Genomic DNA, 19,208 nt, shown 5'->3' on the forward strand with positions numbered 1-19,208 from the left:
AGGTACCTGCATAGAGATATCCGGCTCCCAGAAGGCAGCCTCGGGGGGCCGCCCATCAGGGGGGTCTCGACATCGTTCGCCTCGCGAGGGTCTTGCCAGTGGAGCCTTGGAGCTGGGCTGAGCCGAGTCGCTGGTGAAGTCATGCGCTGGGCCACAGGCAGGCGGGCCTGGGTACCCCCATTCCTAGAACGCCGACAGTAGCCCCCGGGCCCAAGGCGCGCTCGGCCTGGCTTTGAAGCGAAAGCAAGGAGTTCAGGGCAAAGCGACAGGGGCCCCAATCGCCTGCGGGCCAGGCTTGACGCGTGGCGCACGATGGGATGCGGATGCCTCCACTTCCCCACGTCGCCTCGGCAACCGCTCAGGCCGACAAAAGCCTGGCGCACGCAGCGGGGCCATCATTGCTTGAAGGTGGAAGGCGCTGGTTAGCCTTCTCCGGCTTTCTATAAGAAGGCGAGGGGGCGGAGCCCCGTCCTAGCTCTGCCTTCTCGCTCGTTCGCTTCCAATCCTCGTTGCACCAACCATGGCTCCAGTGAGGAAGTTCACCGCCGAGGAGAAGGGAAAGGCCCCCAAGGAGGGACCGTAGTCGCTGATACGTCTCCAACGTACCTATAATTTATGAAGTATTCATGCCATATTTACAACAATTTTATATGATTTTGGTATGATTTGATTAGAACTAACTCGGAGTGACGCTGTATTCAACAAAACTACCATAGTGTCGTTTTTTGTGCGGAAATAAAAGTTCTCGGAATGGGCTGAAAATTTACAATGATTTTTTATGGACCAGACGAAGCCCACAGAGTATCGGAGATGGACTAGAGGAGCCACGAGGCATCCACAAGGGTGGAGGGTGCCCCCTAGGGCGCGCCCCCTGTCTTGCCGCTGCCTCGTGGACCCCCCCTAACGTGAAACCGACGCCAAATATTCCTATAAATCATGAAACCCCCAGAAAGAAACCTAGATCGGGGGTTCCGCCGCCGCAAGCCTTTGAGTTCATCAAAAACCAATCTAAGCCCGTTCCAGCACCCTGCCAAAGGGGGGCAACCATCACGGGAGGCCATCTTCATCATCCCGGCAGTCTCCATGACGAGGAGGGAGTAGTTCACCCTCGGGGCTGAGGGTATGTACCAGTAGCTCTGTGTTTGATCTCTCTCTCTCTCTCTCTCTCTCTCTCTCTCTCTCTCTCGTGTTCTTGATTTGGCACGATCTTGATGTACCATGAGCTTTGTTATTATAGTTGGATCTTATGGTGTCCTTCCCTCTCTACCTTGTGATGAATTGAATCTTTTCCTTTGAGGTTTTGTTATATCAGATTGAATCTTTGGATGTGAGAGCACTTGATGTATGTCTTGCGATGGGATATCCGTGGTGACAATGGGATGTTCTATTGACCCACTTGATGTATGTTTTGGTTATCAACTTGTGGATTCCCGTGGTGACATTGGGGTAATCTATGCATAGGGGTTGGTACGCGTTTCGTATTCCTTTCTTCGATAGAAATCTTGGGATACTCTTGTAGTTCTTTGTGTTGGACTGAATATTATGAATTTAAGATTGTGTGATGCATATCGTATAATTGACCCACGGATACTTGTGGTGACATTGGAGTATCTAGGTGCCATTAGGGTTTGATTGATGTGTGTCATGTGGTGTTATTTTACTATGAACTCTAGGGCTGTTTGTGACACTTATAGGAATAGCTCAATGGATTGATCGAAAAGAATAACTTTGAGGTGGTTTCGTACCCTACAAGCAATTTCATCTTATGTTCTCCGTGATAGCAACTATGGAGTGATTCTTTGTTGCATGTTGAGGGATTGTTATATGATCCAATTATGTTATCATTGTTGGGAGAACTTGCACTAGTGAAAGTATGAACCCTAGGCCTTGTTTCCAAGCATTGCAATACCGTTTTCGCTCACATTTACTACTAGTTACCTTGCTGTTTTTATATTTTCAGATTACAAAAACCTATATCTACTATCCATATTGCACTTGTATCACCATCTCTTCACCGAACTAGTGCACCTATACAATTTACCATTGTATTGGGTGTGTTGAGGACACAAGAGACTCTTTGTTATTTGGTTGCAGGGTTGCTTGAGAGCGACCATCTTCATCCTACGCCTCCCACGGATTTATAAACATTAGGTCATCCACTTGAGGGAAATTTGTTACTATCCTACAAAACTCTGTACTTGGAGGCCCAATAACATCTACAAGAAGAAAGGTTGCGTAGTAGACATCAAGCTCTTTTCTGGCGCCGTTGCCGGGGAGGTGAGTGCTTGAAGGTACATATTTAGATCTTGCAATTGAATCTTTGAGCTTCTTGTTTTTATCACTAGTTTGGTCTATAAAAGAAAATTACAAAAAAAATGGAATTGAGGTTGCCACATATTATTCATCTTTATAATGTCTTTCGTGAAAATGATGGATCGGAAAATTGTGCTCAATTGATAGAAGAAGAGTGCAATAAATGTTTGGCATAAAATGCATGAATGATGAGCATGATTGCAATGTTTTTAGTATGAATTCCTTGAATAATCATGATGCTAATGATAAGCAAAGCTGCAAGCTTGGGGATGCTATGTTTGATGAATATGATATTTTTTGTCCCCCAATTTTTGATGAGCAAATTTATTATGATGAAAGCATGCCTCCTATTTATAATGATTATATTGATGAAAGTGGGTCTGGAAGAGTGTCAACTTTATGTAGCAGTGATCCCACTATTTTGGAGGGTGTTTAATCTTATTGTAATAATTATGAAAGTGGATTTGGAGAGGTCATGACTTTATTTAGTGATGAGTCCACTATTTTCAAAGAGGTTTCATTTGACTATGATAAAAAAGTTCCTATCTATGATGATTATTGTGATGACATGTACGCTATAAAGAGTAATGAAATCCATGAAACTTGTCATGCTCAATTTGATTATGTAAATCAAGTATCTCATGATAGTTATTTCATTGAATTTGCTCCCACTACTACTGATGAGAATAAATTTGCTTATGTGGAGAGTAGTAAAATTTCTATGCTTGTGAATCATGAAAAGAATGCTTTATGTGATGGTTATATTGTTGAATTCATTCATGATGCCACTGAAAATTATTATGGGAGAGGAACATATGCTCGTGGGTATTGCAATAATATCAAGTTTCCTCTCTATGTGTTGAAAGTTTTGAAGTATCACTTGTTTTACCTTCCTATGCTAGTTGATTCTTGTTCCCATAAATTGTTTGCTCACAAAATCCCTATGCATAGGAAGTGGGTTAGACTTAAATGTGCTAGTCATATGCTTCATGATGCTCCCATTATGTTTCAATTCTTATCTTTTACGTGAGCATCATTGAAATCATCATGCCTAGCTAAAAAGGCATTAAAAAAGGCGCTTGTTGGAAGACAACCCAATGTTTCTACCTACTGTTTTTGTGTGTTCACATGATTATGCTATTGTAGTAATCATATTTTATTGCTTTTGTTTCAATAAAGTGCCAAGTAAAGCCTTTGGGATAGTGTGGATGCTAGTTGACTTGATTATGTGCAAAAGCAGAAACCTTTGCGCTCAGTCCAGGAATTTTCAAAATTCACCGTAACGTGCTTTTGATGTGAATTTTTTACACATGATTGATATACAAATTTCCTATGCTGTCCCGATGTTTCAGAATTTTTGGAGTTACAGAAGTATACGAAGTTTCTAGATTGCTACATTCTGTTTTGTTTTAAACAGATTTTGTTTTTCATGTGTTGTTTGCTTATTTTTATGAATCTATGAGTAGTATCGTAGGGTATGAACCATGGAGAAGTTGGAATACAGTAGATATAACACCAATATGAATTTAGAATGAGTTCACAACAGTACCTAAGTGGTGGTTTATTTTCTTATACTAACAGAGCTCATAAGATTTTCTGTTGAGTTTTCTGTTGTGAAGTTTTCAAGTTTTGGGTAAAGATTTGATGGACTATGGACTAAGGAGTGGCAAGATACTAAGCTTGGGGATGCCCAAGGCACCCCAAGGTAATATTAAAGGACAACCAAGCATCTAAGCTTGGGGATGCCCCGGATGGCATCCCCTCTTTCGTCTTTGTCTATCGGTAAATTTACTTGAGGCTATATTTTTATTCACCACATGATATGAGTTTTGCTTGGAGCGTAATTTTGTTTTGTTTAGATTTTGCTTGCTATTATTTATAATAAGGTTTTGCATCTTTTAGTCCAATAAAAAAGTCAAGTATAGCCTTTACCATGCTTATTTTACAAGTCTATATGTTGTTGTTTTGAAAACAGAAAGTTTTCTATCATTGTCTGGATATTTGTGAATAGTCAGACACGATAAAATCTTGAAATTTTTACACAATGGGAAACAACAAATTTTCTACAGTGTGGTAATTTTTTAGAATTTTTGGAGTAAGGGAAGTATGGTTCCGCTTGCATTCTTTACAGACTGTTCTGTTTAGACAGATTGCTATTATGTTTGCATTGTTTGCATATGTTTGCTTGCTTAATTATTCTATTTGAGAATAGGAGTATTAAATATGCAGAGGAATTTAGTATGCAATGTCAAATTATAATTTTATTGATTTTCTATAGTAGAGAATTATAAGGTTTTGCATTGATTTATACTAGCTTATCTCACGAGTTTTTGGTGAGTTTTGTGTGGATGAAGCTTTAAGATTTAGGGAAACCGTGATATAAAAGGAATCAAGGAGACACAAAAGTTCAAGCTTGAGGATGCCCAAGGCATCCCTAGTTAATATTTCAAGAAGTCTCAAGCATCTAAGCTTGGGGATGCCCCTGTTGGCATCCCACCTTTCTTCTTCAACAATGATCAGTCGGTTTTGGATGAGCCTAAGTTTTTGCTTCTTCACATCATATGTTCTATCCTTGCAATGTCATTTTATTTTGTTTTTCTTGCTGTTCTAATAATATCCCAAGATCCGAAATTTTTAAATGAGAGAGAGTCTTCACATAGCTACATAATTATTCAACTACTCACTAATCTTCGCTTATATCTTTTTTGGAGTAGTTTGTTATTTACTCGTGTGCTTTACTTATATCCTATGAGTAAATGGTTGAATAAATTGAATATCATAAATCTGAAATTATATATGTTTCATATGCTTGTCCCATGGGGAGTAATGAATTCACATATAAGAAGTATAGGTGGTAAATTTATTGAAAGTTAGCAAACATAGTATTGGTCACTTGAACAATTCATGAAAGAATATTAAAGGAAGAGAGGTTTCACATATAAACATACTATCTTGGACATCTTCTATGATTGTGAGCCCCATTAATTATTTTCAAACTTGAGCAAATTAGTTGAAGTTGGACAAGGAAGACAACGTAATGAGTTATGTTTGGGTATATTTTTATAGAAGTTATATTGTTATGGATCCTCCAACATGTGGTGCTTGCCTAGGGTCTTCTGCTAGCCTTCACCTGTACTAAGAGGGAATACTGCTTGTTCATCCACTTCCTTAAACCCAAAGTTATTCCATATGAGTCCACCATACCTACCTATATGCAGTATTTACCTGCCGTTCCAAGTAAATTTGCATGTGCCAAACTCTAAACCTTCAAATAATAATCTATTTTGTATGCCCGAATCGCTCATGTAGCGATTGGGGGCTGCCATTATCTTCCATGCTAGGTGGGTTATTCTCACGATGAGTGTTGATTCACTTGTCATTCACGAGAAAGTGGCTGGTAACCGGGATGCCCAGTTCCATGCTCGAACTCAAATCAAAATATAATCATCAAACAGAACTCCCCCAGGATTGTTGTTGGTATGGATGGTACCCGTTGTTTTGGATCAGCAGTGGAGTGTGATTGTTGGTGGAGGGGGAGTAAAAACTTTACCATTTTTTTGGGAACCGCCTATAATTTATCTAGCTTGGAAGATAGTGAGATATCTTGGTTGTTATGTTGACAATGAAAGCATACCGCTCAATATTATACTCATCTCTATTTTAAAAGCTTCGAGCTCTGGCACCTCTGCAAATCCCTGTTTCCCTCTGCGAAGGGCCTATCTTTTACTTTCATGCAAGAGTCAGTAGTATGCTTTCTCATTCCAACCTCAATTATTCTTTAGTTGGCAAGCATCATGTGGTGGGGAAAGATCTAAGCATACATGTCCTTTCAAATATATTTGATCATGAAGTATTATTGTTGACCATTATCTATATGATAAATAAGTTGGGAGGCAAAACATTAAGCCCCTATCTTTCTCTGTTTTCGATGGATCCTATTTGTTCTAAAAATATGCTTTGAGTGTTAGAAATCATGGAAGACTATATGATAATTGAGTATGTGGAATTTGCTAAATCAAAGTTCTTGCATAGATCCTTCCTGAAAATAAGATGAATTGCAATTGTTTGATAATTGAGAACATAGTTTGTTAGTTTTCAAGAAAGTTTATGGTTTATGCTTTAACATGTGAATATCTGTTACTTGATCATGAGAAGTTTTATGAGATGAGCTACTATTTATGATATATATAATGATGCTAGAGAAAGTGTTTGGAATTATCATTGATCAAACTTATGCACTATGCTAGCATTCACACTTCATAAATTATTTCTTTTATCATTTACCTACTCGAGGACGAGCAGGAATTAAGCTTGGGGATGCAGATATGTCTCCAACATATCTCTAATTTATGAAGTACTCATGCCATGTTTACAATAATTTTATATGATTTTGGTATGATTTGATTAGAACTAACCCGGACTGATGCTGTTTTCAGCAGAACTACCATGGTGTCATTTTTTATGCAGAAATAAAAGTTCTTGGAATGGGCTGAAAATTTACGATGATTTTTTATGGACCAGAAGAAGCCCACGAAGTATCGGAGATGGACCAGAGGAGCCCCGAGGCATCCACAAGGGTGGAGACTGCCCCCCTAGGGCACGCCCCCTGTCTTGCCGCTGCCTCGTGGACCCTCTGATGTGAAACCGACGCAAAAAAATCCTATAAATCACCAAATCCCTAGAAAGAAACCTAGATCGGGTGTTCCGCCGCCGCAAGCCTCTAAGTTCACGAAAAACCAATCTAAGCCCGTTCTGGCACCCTGCCGGAGGGGGGCAACCATCATCGGAGGCCATCTTCATCATCCCGCGGTCTCCATGACGACGAGGGAGTAATTCACCCTTAGGGTTGAGGGTATGTACCAGTAGCTATGTGTTTGATCTCGCTCTCTCTCTCTCTCTCTCTCTCTCTCTCTCTCTCGTGTTCTTTATTTGGCATGATCTTGATGTACCGCGAGCTTTGTTATTATAGTTGGATCTTATGGTGTTCTTCCCTCTCTAGCTTGATATGAGTTGAATATTTTCCTTTGAGGTTTTGTTACGTTGGATTGAATCTTTGGATGTGAGAGAACTTGATGTATGTCTTGCGATGGGATATCCGTGGTGATAATGTGATGTTCTATTGATCCACTTGATGTATTTTTTGGTTATCAACTTGAGGATTCCCGTGGTGACATTGGGGTAATCTATGCCTATGGGTTGGTACATGTTTTCATATTCCTTTCTCTGATAGAAATATTGGGATACTCTTGAAGTTCTTTGTGTTGGATTGAATATTATGAATTTGAGATTGTGTGATGCATATCGTATAATTGAACCAGGGATACTTGTGGTGACATTGGAGTATGTAGGTGACATTAGGGTTGATTGATGTGTGTCATGTGGTGTTATTTTACTACGAACTCTAGGGCTGTTTGTGACACTTACAGGAATAGCTCAATGAATTGATCGGAAAGAATAACTTTGAGGTGGTTTCATACCCTACAAGCAATTTCATCTTATGTTCTCTGCGATAGGAACTGTGGAGTGATTCTTTGTTGCACGCTGAGGGATTGTTATATGATCCAATTATGTTTTCATTGTTGAGAGAACTTGCACTAGTGAAAGTATGAACCCTAGGCCTTGTTTCCAAGCATTTCAATACCGTTTTCGCTCACTTTTACTACTACTACTTACCTTGCTATTTTTATATTTTTCAGATTACAAAAACCTATATCTACTATCCATATTGCACTTGTATTACCATCTCTTCGCCGAACTAGTGCACCTATACAATTTACCATTGTATTGAGTGTGTTGGGGACACAAGAGACTGTTTGTTATTTGGTTGAAGGGTTGTTTGAGAGAGACCATCTTCATCGTAAGCCTCCCACGGATTGATAAACCTTAGGTCATCCACTTGAGGGAAACTTGCTACAGCCCTACAAAACTCTGCACTTGGAGGCCCAACAACATCTACAAGAAGAAAGGTTGCATAGTAGACATTAGTCGCCGCCGCCCAAGAGGGGGTGCGACCACCCTCGCAAGTCCACGCCAATGACATCGTCCGGGAGGGATGGGTGCCCCCCACTGGTGGTTCGCACCGGCTCTGCCAGCCGCGGGAAGAACTCCTCCCACAGAAGTCGCGGTGGCCATGGCTGAGGGAGAAGGCATGCGACGGCCATCAGACCACCTCGCCCGCGGGCCCATTCGGATGACATGGCCTACGAGTTCGTAGTGTGTATGGAGAGTCCACCCGGCACCTGGATCTAGCTTCCGTGCTCCTTTGTGGAGAAGCTGCCGGTCGGAGAGCCCATCAGCCTATGGCTGCAGCCCGACGGCTGCTGCAATAGGTGCTCGTGGGCGGAGGTCAAGGTCTCCCCTTCGGGCTACATGTACCCGGCCCATGGGTGGCAGACGTTCGCCCGTGCGCGTGGCTTGAAGAGGAGGCACACCCTCCACTTCAAGTATGACGGTGCGACGACGCTCTTCATACAGATCTTCGGGGAGGCACACGCCTGGGGTGCTGCCTAGAGGGCGACAACAGTGGCGGCGACCACCTCTCTGACGATGATGGTCATTGCGGAGATGACATCCTCGGCAGCGAACTCACCCTTGGCGATGGTCGTGACGCCTCCAGCAGCGGTGGCACCTCCTCCGAGGGGAGCTCGAGTGACGGCGACTACGATGAGCCACTGCGTCGCCGCGCCCCGATCAAGGAGGAGGAGGACATCGAGTAGGCACCGTGACACCAGAGTTGGCGCCTCAGGAGCTGCAGCCTCGGGAGGCCGTTTCTTTTCTTTTTATTCGCTGCATCAAAGTCATGAAGGGCCCTGTGGGGGCGTGTAAGGAACTACGGCGCTTGCGCCTTTATCTTTAACATTTCAGCTCATGTTTTTAAACCATGTTGGCATTTCTCGTTTGGGCTTTGTCGGAGTTCTGGATATATGGGGGTATCCAGACTTGCCTACCTGTGGCCCACCGCGTGGTCCCATCAACGGCCTAGTATGGCCCAGCTTTGACATCAACAACTCAAGACCCTCGCGAGGGGCCAAGCCTCGCGAGGCGGACAACGCCAAGACCCCCGAGGGAATCGGCCTCCTCGGGCTGGATCCTGAGGGGCGGAGAGTTCTATGCAAGGTGCACCTCACGAGGCTCAGCTGATGTGAGCCATGACGACCAAGGCCAGGCGGACGCCAGGCGGGTGCCAGTGGGCGCAGAGCGCTAGTTTCCTCTTCAGTGCAAGGGAGGCAAGCCATAGGCGCGGAGTCCCGAGGAATCAGCCAAAGGTTTCCATTTTGGTGCAACAAGACCAAGACCACCAGGACGGCAGGATGGAGGTCATCACCGAGCCCACCACAGCGTCACGACCAAGGGCTTTTCGTAGGCGAAGACCACTTTTGTCAGGATAAGCTGTACTACTTGTCTCCTTTCAAATCCGGCCATTGTGGGATCCCTTCCCGCTAACATTTGGGAAGAGGACCAAGGCCACTATAAATAGGACTTAGCGACCACCATAGAGGGGAATCGGATCCATTCTCACCCGACCACCTTACCAGCTCTCTTGAGCTCAACAACACCTCACCTCCTAAGGCCAGTTCATCCACTGTACTAGTACATCCTTAGCCCTTCGAGGCAATCCACCAAAATGTTGTAGTAGGGTATTACACCGCAAGGTGGCCTGAACCAGGATAAACTACTGTGTCCCTTTGTCTCTTCGAGTTTGCCGCGCTAGGCTTAGGAGGATCACGAGTAGGTAGGCTGGGTAGGTTGAGATCTCCGCACGCACCCCAGAGTTCAAACCTTTCAAATGTTCGCGGAGCCCATAATCCAACATTTGGCGTGCCAGGTAGGGGTGCGTCAGATCTCCTCTTTCGTCGATCAGTCTACCATCACACCGGCAACTCCATGCCCAACGCACGCCGGGCTCGCGCCGAGCGTCGGGCCACAGTTGCCACTTGCGTTTCTCAGACGGCTCCGGCGGGCGATGGTTGCGCTCGTCGTGCTCCATCTTCGGTGGCCAATGCCTCCACGGGCCCTGCCGGCCACGAGCAGCAAGCTTCTTCGTTGCACCCTTCGGTGCACCGCGACGGGCGCACTGCCACTCCATTGCTGACCCCGGCAACTTCATCCTCCCACGCGCGTCACGGCCTGGCAAATGCACAGGCCGCTCTGCTCATGGCGCGGGAGCTCCTTCGCTACTGGCCGGTCGACGACTTCTACGAGGAGTGGCTCGAGTGGATCGCTGAGCTCGTCAGCACGGCCGGGGGCTCCGCCGCACCGGCCCGCTCACTCCCTCAGCAGCCACCTGCTGCGGGCAACATGGCTCACGGGGCTCCTCCACCACCTCCGGCCCAGGGCGTCATCATCGAGCCAAGGCGTGCGGCACCACGACGCGACCCGCCGCGCCCAACGCCTGCTCGGGAGGAGGTGAGCTGCTAGGTGGTGCACCAGCCTAAAGGGGAGGCACGCATGCCTCCTACACCCCCACGCCAAGCCCGCGTGCCGCCATAGGAGGTGGCAACGTGCGTGCACCAGGACCAGGTTCCACCTCCTCGACGGGCCCAAGTGGCCATAGCGGGACGTCGCCCGTTCACCTCGGAGCTCCGCAACGTCATCTGGCCAAGAAAGTTCAAGCCTGGCCTGCCCCCATGCTACGACGGCACCGCCGACCCTGCCGAGTTCCTGCAGCTCTACGAGCTGAGCATCGAGGCGGCCAGCAGCGACGAGAAGATCATGGCGAACTGGTTCCCAATGGCCCTCAAGGATGGCACGCGTTCTTGGCTCCTGAACCTCCCCGAGGGATCAGTCTCTTCCTGGGAGGAGATGCGCGACCGCTTCATCGCCAACTTCCAGGGCACTCGCGACCGCCCGTCGGTCGCGGGTGACCTGCGTCGCATCAAGCAGCAGCCAGGAGAGACCCTGCAGAAGTATATCCAGCGCTTCAACAACGTTCCCCTCAAGATACCCAAGGTGTCGAATGAGGCCATCATCTCAGCGTTCACTGATGGCGTCCAGGATTTTCAAGATGAAGGAGGAGCTCGCCATCCATGAGGACCTCTGCTCAGCATTGAAGATGTTCAACATGGCGAACAAGTGTGCAAGGGCCGAGGAGGGGCACCTCTCCCTCCTCGAGCTCCCCGATGCTGACCCAGAAGACAAGAAGGCCAAGGCAAAGGACGTGAAGCACAAAGGGTCGGTCGTGCTCACGGTAGAGCCAGAGATGAAGCGCGGCTACGATCAGCCTGAGTCGTCCAAGAGAAACTAACTGTTCTGCGTCTTCCACAACGTCCACAACCACAACACTAACGACTGCCAGGAGCTCAGGGCCCTCTGTGACGGGCGCCTTGGTCGACGCCCCGAGCGCAACGATCGAGGCTACGACCGTGGAGGTGGCCGAGGTGGAGGACGCTGGGACAGATGCGACCATCGCCACGAGTGACGCGGCCATCCTTGGGAGGACTATTGGCAGGGCCAACCTCGCGAGGGCGCTTGGAGGGAGCAGCCTCGCGAGGAGCGCCCTCAGGGCAATGCCGGTCTTCCTCCGCTGCCTCCACCACCAAGAAGGAATGAAGATCATCACAGGACGAGGGGGCTGGGGGCTTCCAAGCACCACAAGCCATTGCCTGCGTCCTGGGCGGCTCGCAAGCCACAGCTTCTCACCGCATCTTCAAGCAGTTCACGCAAGAGGTGAACGCATCGCTCCCCAAGCCCGAAGCAACTCGTGCCTCTCAGGTGGTCCAAATGCACCATCACCTTCAGCTCCTCAGACCAGCTCAAGTGTGTAGCCGCTCCGGCGTGCTCCCCATGCTCTTCTTGCCCGTCATCAGCAACGTGGTCGTCACCAAGACTCTCATCGATGGTGGAGCGGGGCTGAATGTCCTGTCTGTTCAAACATTCGACAGACTCCAAGTGCCGTACTACCAGCTTCAGCCAACTAAGCCATTTTTAGGAGTGACTGACGGTTCCACACACCCGATAGGGCAGGTCCACCTCCCTGTCACCTTCGGCGAACGCAACAACTACCACATCGAGCTCATCGACTTCGACATCGCCGACATTTGCCTGCCCTATAACGCCATCCTAGGGTACCCAGCACTGGCCAAGTTCATGGCAGGGATGCACCACGGCTACAACACTCTCAAGATGCCAGGAAGCGGCAGTGTCATCACGGTCGCATGCCAAGAAAAGGACGCGGTGTGCTCCCTAGAGCGCGCCTTCCAAGCTGCAGCAGTCGAGAGCCTGAAGACGAGGGTGACGTCCTACCTCCGGAGGTTTCCTCCAAGACAAAGAAGCTGCAGCTGGGTCAGGGATCTCGCGAGGAAGCCTCGTCCGAGGACGCCGCACTGAGCCTCGCGTCCCCGGATGGGGCACCTTCACTCATCGCATAGGAAGGCGTGCCCGGCGCCCCTCTCAGGCTGGGCTCGGGGCTCTCCTAGGGAGGGCCTCAGACCTAGCCAGGGTCACGAGGGAGGCGCTCGGGCACCATGTGGAGGCCCGCTTTAGTGCATGCTTCCCAAGGGAAGGTGTTAGGCGTCAGGCGCCAGGCGTTCACGAGTTCATCAACAAGGAAATTGAGGAGATTCAAGAGGCAAGGGTTCTGCAAGGCGATCGCCGCCTACCGCGAGGCGCGGCTCACTGCCCTGGTGAGAGTAAGGAGTTCCGTGTCTGCATCGACATCCCAGGGCTAAACAAGGCCGCATCTCGGCAGCTCTTCTGGCCGTCTCGTATCGGCCGATGCGAGGGTCCACCCCACAGCTACGTCTGCATGCCTTTCGGCCTACTGTGTGCAGCTGTGGTGTTACGGCGCTGCACAAGGGACGCCCTGGCGGCTCGCGAGGCCAGGCATCAGGCAACCCTAGTGGAGATGGAGGAGCACCCCTAGGAGCCTCCGGGGCCCTCTGAGCCTCCCGAGGCTCGGGGCCAGGGCGGCTCATGAGGAACGACTCCAGCAACGCACGCCTTCTGCTACCCCAACACCTCTTCAGCGATGATACCAGGTGACATCTCTCTAGTTCATTCAATTTGGGGGCGTCCCACGGGCTGCATCATCCCCAGGCCGTGTGGGTCCGTACCTGCGGCGTGTATCATTTTGCATTCACCAGGATTGTCTAACTGTCTTCTATTAGTTTACCTATGATCGTCACCCTGCGGCCACGAGTGTTAACCGCCTTGCAGTCTCCCTGCATTTGCTGGCTTGTCCCTCGCTCGCCTTGCTGCATGGCTACTCACATCGGCACGGCGCTTGTGCTCGGGTCCGTCCCTTCAACACTGACAAACCCGAGGACCGAGCTCTGACTCGCGACCCGCCTTGCGCATGCCACCTCACCAGGTCCTCGGTGCCTTCGTCTGATGCCAGGGACCTGGGCGGGCGGCCTGCTCTGCAGGGGTTCTCGGCCACTTCTGTCCTCTAACCTGCAGGTTCACCTGGCGATGATTCACGGGCCGGTTTGGACGATCGCAACCTTACCTCGCGAGTCGCTTGCATGTTAAAGGGGGAGGTCCCGAGCATCGCGTCTCGGGAGCTCCTACTAGCTTTCCAGCCCTCACCCCCTGGCCTTTGTCGGTGTTCTGGGAACGGGGGTCCCCAGACTTGCCTGCCTGCAGCCTGCAGTGTGGCTTAACCAGTGGCCCAGTACAGCCCGTCTTCATCAACCAACACTCAAGACCCTCGCGAGGGGCCAAGCCTTGCGGGGCGGACGACACAAGGCCTCTTTAGGAGTGGCCTCGCCAGGCGGGCTCGCGAGGAGGCGAAAAATCAAGGCGAGGAGTACCTTGCGAGGTGCTCATGACGCAAGCCATGACGATCAAGACCAGGCGGGTGCCAGGCGGGCGCCAGCTTGTGTAGTGTCCTCGTTTCCTCTTTGGTGCAAAGGAGGCAAGTGCAAGCGCGGAGTACCGAGGCATCAGGCAAAGGTTTCCATATCGATGCAACGAGACCAAGACCAGCAGAACAGCAGGACAGAGGTCACCGTGGAGCCTAGACGGCGTCATCACCAGTGCCTTTGGCAGTCGAAGACCACCTTTAGTCAGTATAGCTTGTACTAGCTGTCCCCTTACAAAATGGCCATTGTTGGATCCCTTACCTCTCAATATTTGGAAAGAGGACCAGGGCCTCTATATATAGGGCTGGCTACCACAGTAGCAGGACAAACAAGTGAAGTCCATTCGCACACCACACCACCACAAGAACACCTCTCCTCGCGAGGCTGTTCTTCCTCTGTACTGTTCATCATCCGCCCAATAGGCAATCCACCACACCACACACTGGATTAGGGTATTACACCACAACGGTGGCCCAAACCAGTATAAACCTCGTGTCTCTTGTGTTGTTCATCGATCTAGCTTAGGGATCGCGGTGAGGCTGAGGGCGTGTTTTGGTAGGGAGAAGATCTTCGTGCGCACCCCAGAGTTCGAACCTTAAGGGTTTTGCCGGAACCCGATATCTGACATTTGGCGTGCCAGGTAGGGGTGCGCCGAAATCTTTTCTCCGCTGATCTGTGTCCCATCGCTTCATCGCATCCATGGCAGACGCTCGCCGAGCTCGCGCCGAGCGTCGGGCTGCTCTTGCCACCCGTGTCGCCCAGACGGCTCCCGTCGGCGGGCCTCCTCGTCGTTCTCCGTCGCCTGCCGCCAACGCCGCCACCGGCTCGACGGGGAACGAGCAGCAAGCATCTTCGCTGCACCCCTCGGTGCGGCGGGAAGGCCGCACCACCACTCCGTTGCTAACCCCAGCTAGTTCATCATCTCATGCTCGTCGTGCCCCCACGGACGCGTAGGCCATCTTGCTCCTGGCACGTGAGCTCCTGCACTACGGCCCCGTCAACAACCTCTACGAAGAATGGCTCGCTCGCATCACTGAGCTCGTCAGCGCCGCAGGGGGCTCTCCCGCCCTGTCCCTCTCGCTGCCTCACCCTCCATCATGCATGGGCGACGCGGCTTAGGGAGCGCCTCCGCCACCTCTCCCCCAAGACGGCGCCCTGTCTCCAAGGCGCGCGGCTCCTGGACGTGACCCACCGCGTCCAGCGCCCGTGCGACAAGAAAGAAGCTACCAAGAAATCCCTCGACCTCAAGAAGGTGCTCCCGTTCTTCCTGCACCAGCATGACAAGACCGCATCCCTGCACCAGCGCGCCAAGACCCCGCGCAGCCCCTAGCGGCGGTGCGCAGGTACCACCAAGAGCAAGCCCCGCGTCTGCAAAGGGCTCCGGTGGCCACAACAGGTTGCCATGCCTTCACCACTGAGCTGCGTAGCGTCGCCTGACCGGGCAAGTTCAAGTCGGACCTGCCTCCTTGCTATGGCAGTACAACCGGCCCTGCAGAGTTCCTGCAGCTCTACGAGCTTGGCATCAAGGCGGCCAACAGAGACGAGAAGGTCTTGGCAAATTGGTTTCCCATGGCGCTCAAGGATGGTGCCCGCACCTGGCTCCTGAACCTGCCTCCCGGCTCAATCTCCTCTTGGGACGAGATGCATAGCCGCTTCATCGCCAACTTTTAGGGCACTCGCGACCGCCCCCCGGCCGCGGGTGACCTGCGCCCCATCAAGTAGCAGTCTGGAGAGACCCTGCAGAAATACATCCAGCACTTCAACAGCGTCCGCCTCAAGATCCCCAAGGTGACGGATGAGGCCATCATCTCAACATTCTCTGATGGCGTTCGCGACGTCAAGATGAAGGAGGAGCTCGCCATCCATGAGGAGCTGTGCACATCTCTGGAGTTGTTCAACCTGGCGACCAAGTGCGCAAGAGCTGAGGAGGGACGCCTCTCCCTCCTCGAGCTTCCGGCTGCTGACCCAGAAGAGAAGAAGGCCAAGGCCAAGGATGTGAAGCGCAAAGGAGCAGCCGTGCTTGCAGCAGAACCAGACACGAAGCACGACAGGGACCAGCCGGAGTCGTCCAAGGGCAGTCGGCTATTCTGCGCCTACCACAACCTCCACACCCACAACACCAATGAATGCCAGGAGCTCAGGGCCGTTCGAGAAGGACGCTTCGGTCGATGCCCCGAGCGCAACGACCGAGGCTACGGCTGAGGAGGGGGACGAGGCAGAGGACGATGGGACGACCATGGCCCTCGCCAGGAGTGGAGTGACCGACCTCGTGAGGATCGCTGGCAGGACCAGCCTTGCGAGGGAGCCTGGAGGGTTCAGCCTCGCGAGGACCGCCCGCAGGTCAATGTGGGTCTTCCTCTGCTGCCGCCACCGCCAAGAAGGAATGACGACCACCACCAGGATGAGGGGGCTGGGGGCTTCCAGGAGCCACGTGCTATCGCTTGCATCTTGGGCGGTGCCCAGGCCCCAGTCTCTCAGCGCATCTTGAAGCAGTTTGCTCGCGGGGTGAATGCAGTCCTCCCCAAGCTTGGGGCCACATGCCCGCTCAGGTGGTCCAAGTGCGCCATCACTTTTAGCTCAGCAGATCAACTCAAGTGTGCGGCTATTGCTGGCGTCCTCCTGATGCTTTGTACCCCAGTCATCAGCAACGTGCAAGTCACCAGGACCCTCATCGATGGCGGCGCAGGGCTCAACGTTCTGTCCATTGAGATGTTCGACAACCTCCAAGTTCCATATGATCAACTTCAGCCTACCAAGCCTTTCTCAGGAGTTACCGACGGCTCCACTACCCCGATAGGGCAGGTCCGCCTCCCTGTCACCTTCGGGCAGCGCAATAACTACCGCACCGAGCTCATTGACTTCGATGTCGCCCACATCCGCCTACCCTATAATGCCATCCTCGGGTATCCGACCCTGGCCAAGTTCATGGCGGTGACCCACCATGGCTACAACATCCTCAAGATGCCAGGAAGCGGCGCAATCATCACAGTCCCCTGTGAAGAAAAAGATGCGGTGTGCTCCCTCGAGCGTGCCTTCCAAGCTGCATCAATCGAGGACCTGGACAGCAAGGGCGAGAACCCTCCTGAGGCAGTCCCCAAGAAGAAGAAGACATCGCCCAGCTCAAGGCCGCAGGAGGTTGGCATCTCAGGAGGTGCAGCGTCTATTGGGGAACGCAGTAATTTCAAAAAAAATTCCTATGCACACGCAAGATCATGGTGATGCATAGCAACGAGAGGGGAGAGTGTTGTCCACGTACCCTCGTAGACCGAAAGCGGAAGCGTTAGAACAACACAGTTGATGTAGTCGTACGTCTTCACGATCCGACCGATCCAAGCACCGAACGTATGGCACCTCCGAGTTCAGCACATGTTCAGCTCGATGACGATCCCTGGACTCCGATCCAGCAGGGTGTCGGGGAAGAGTTCCGTCAGCACGACAGCGTGGTGACGGTGATGATGTTCTACCGATGCAGGGCTTCGCCTAAGCACCGCTACGATATGACCAAGGTGGAATATGGGGGAGGGGGGCACCGCACACGGCTAAGGAACGATCACAAAGATCAACTTGTGTGTTATGGGGTGCCCCCTGCCCCCGTATATAAAGGAGGGAGGGGGGAGGTGCTGCCGGCCTCTAGGGGTGCGCCTGGAGGAGTCCTACTCCCACCGGGAGTAGGACTCCCCCCTCTTGCCTTGTTGGAGAAGGAAGGGGGAAGGGGGAAAGAGGAAAGGGGGGCGCCGCCCCCCCTTGCTTGTCCTATTCGGACTAGGGGGGAGGGGGCGCGCGGCCTACCCTGGCCGGCCCTCCTCTTCTCCCTTAGGGCCAATGTAGGCCCATTAACCCCCGGGGGGGTTCCAGTAACCCCCCGGTACTCTAGTAAAATCCCGATTTCACCCGGAACGATTTCGATATCCAAATATAGGCTTCCAATATATCAATCTTTATGTCTCGACCATTTCGAGACTCCTCGTCGATGTCCGTGATCATATCCGGGACTCCGAACAACCTTCGGTACATCAAAAACTATAAACTCATAATATAACTGTCATCGTAACGTTAAGCATGCGGACCCTACGGGTTCGAGAACTATGTAGACATGACCTAGAACTGTTTCTGGTCAATAACCAATAGCGGAACCTGGATGCTCATATTGGCTCCTACATATTCTATGAAGATTGTCGGTGTCAAAACCGGCGGATCTCGGGTAGGGGGTCCCGAACTGTGCTTCTAGGCGGATGGTTACAGGAGACAAGGGACACGATGTTTTACCTAGGTTCGGGCCCTCTTGATGGAGGTAAAACCCTATGTCCTGCTTGATTAATATTGATGATGTGTGTTACAAGAGTAGATCTACCACGAGATCAAGGAGGCTAAACCCTAGAAGCTAGCCTATGGTATGATTGTTGTTCGTCCTACGGACTAAAGCCATCCGGTTTATATAGACACCGGAGAGGGCTAGGGTTACACAGAGTCGGTTACAATGGTAGGAGATCTACATATCCGTATCGCCAAGCTTACCTTCCACGCCAAGGAAAGTCCCATCCGGACACGGGACGAAGTCTTCAATCTTGTATCTTCATAGTCTTGGAGTCCGGCCGATCATGATAGTTCGGCTATCCGGACACCCCCTAGTCCGGAACTCCCTCAGTAGCCCCTGAACCAAGCTTCAATGACGACGAGTCCGGCGGGCATGTTGTCTTCGGCATTGCAAGGCAGGTTCTTCCTCCAAATAATCTATAGAAGATTGTGAACACTAGGATAGTGTCCGGCTCTGCAAAAATAAATTCCACGTACCACCGTAGAGAGAATAATATTACACAAGTTCAAGATGCTGACGTATTTTGTGGCGTGATGTCACACCACTACCAAGCCTTTACTCGAATTGTTTTTATTGTACCATCTTAGTGCGTTTAGCAAAGCGGTTTCCTTGGCACGTCTTGTCGAAGCAGAGATCGTGTTCCCCTTATTCCGGGATTCCCATCAATACGGACGTGGGTAACCCAACCGCGCCCGTTGCCACACCCCCTCCATCGAAGGCGGGTTCCAAACGGTCACGGGGACGGCTCTTGGTATTCTTCCTCTTTATAATGAGACCAA

The sequence above is a fragment of the Triticum dicoccoides genome, chromosome 3B (genome assembly GCF_002162155.2).
Source record: "Triticum dicoccoides isolate Atlit2015 ecotype Zavitan chromosome 3B, WEW_v2.0, whole genome shotgun sequence".
NCBI classification, from domain to species: domain Eukaryota; kingdom Viridiplantae; phylum Streptophyta; class Magnoliopsida; order Poales; family Poaceae; genus Triticum; species Triticum dicoccoides.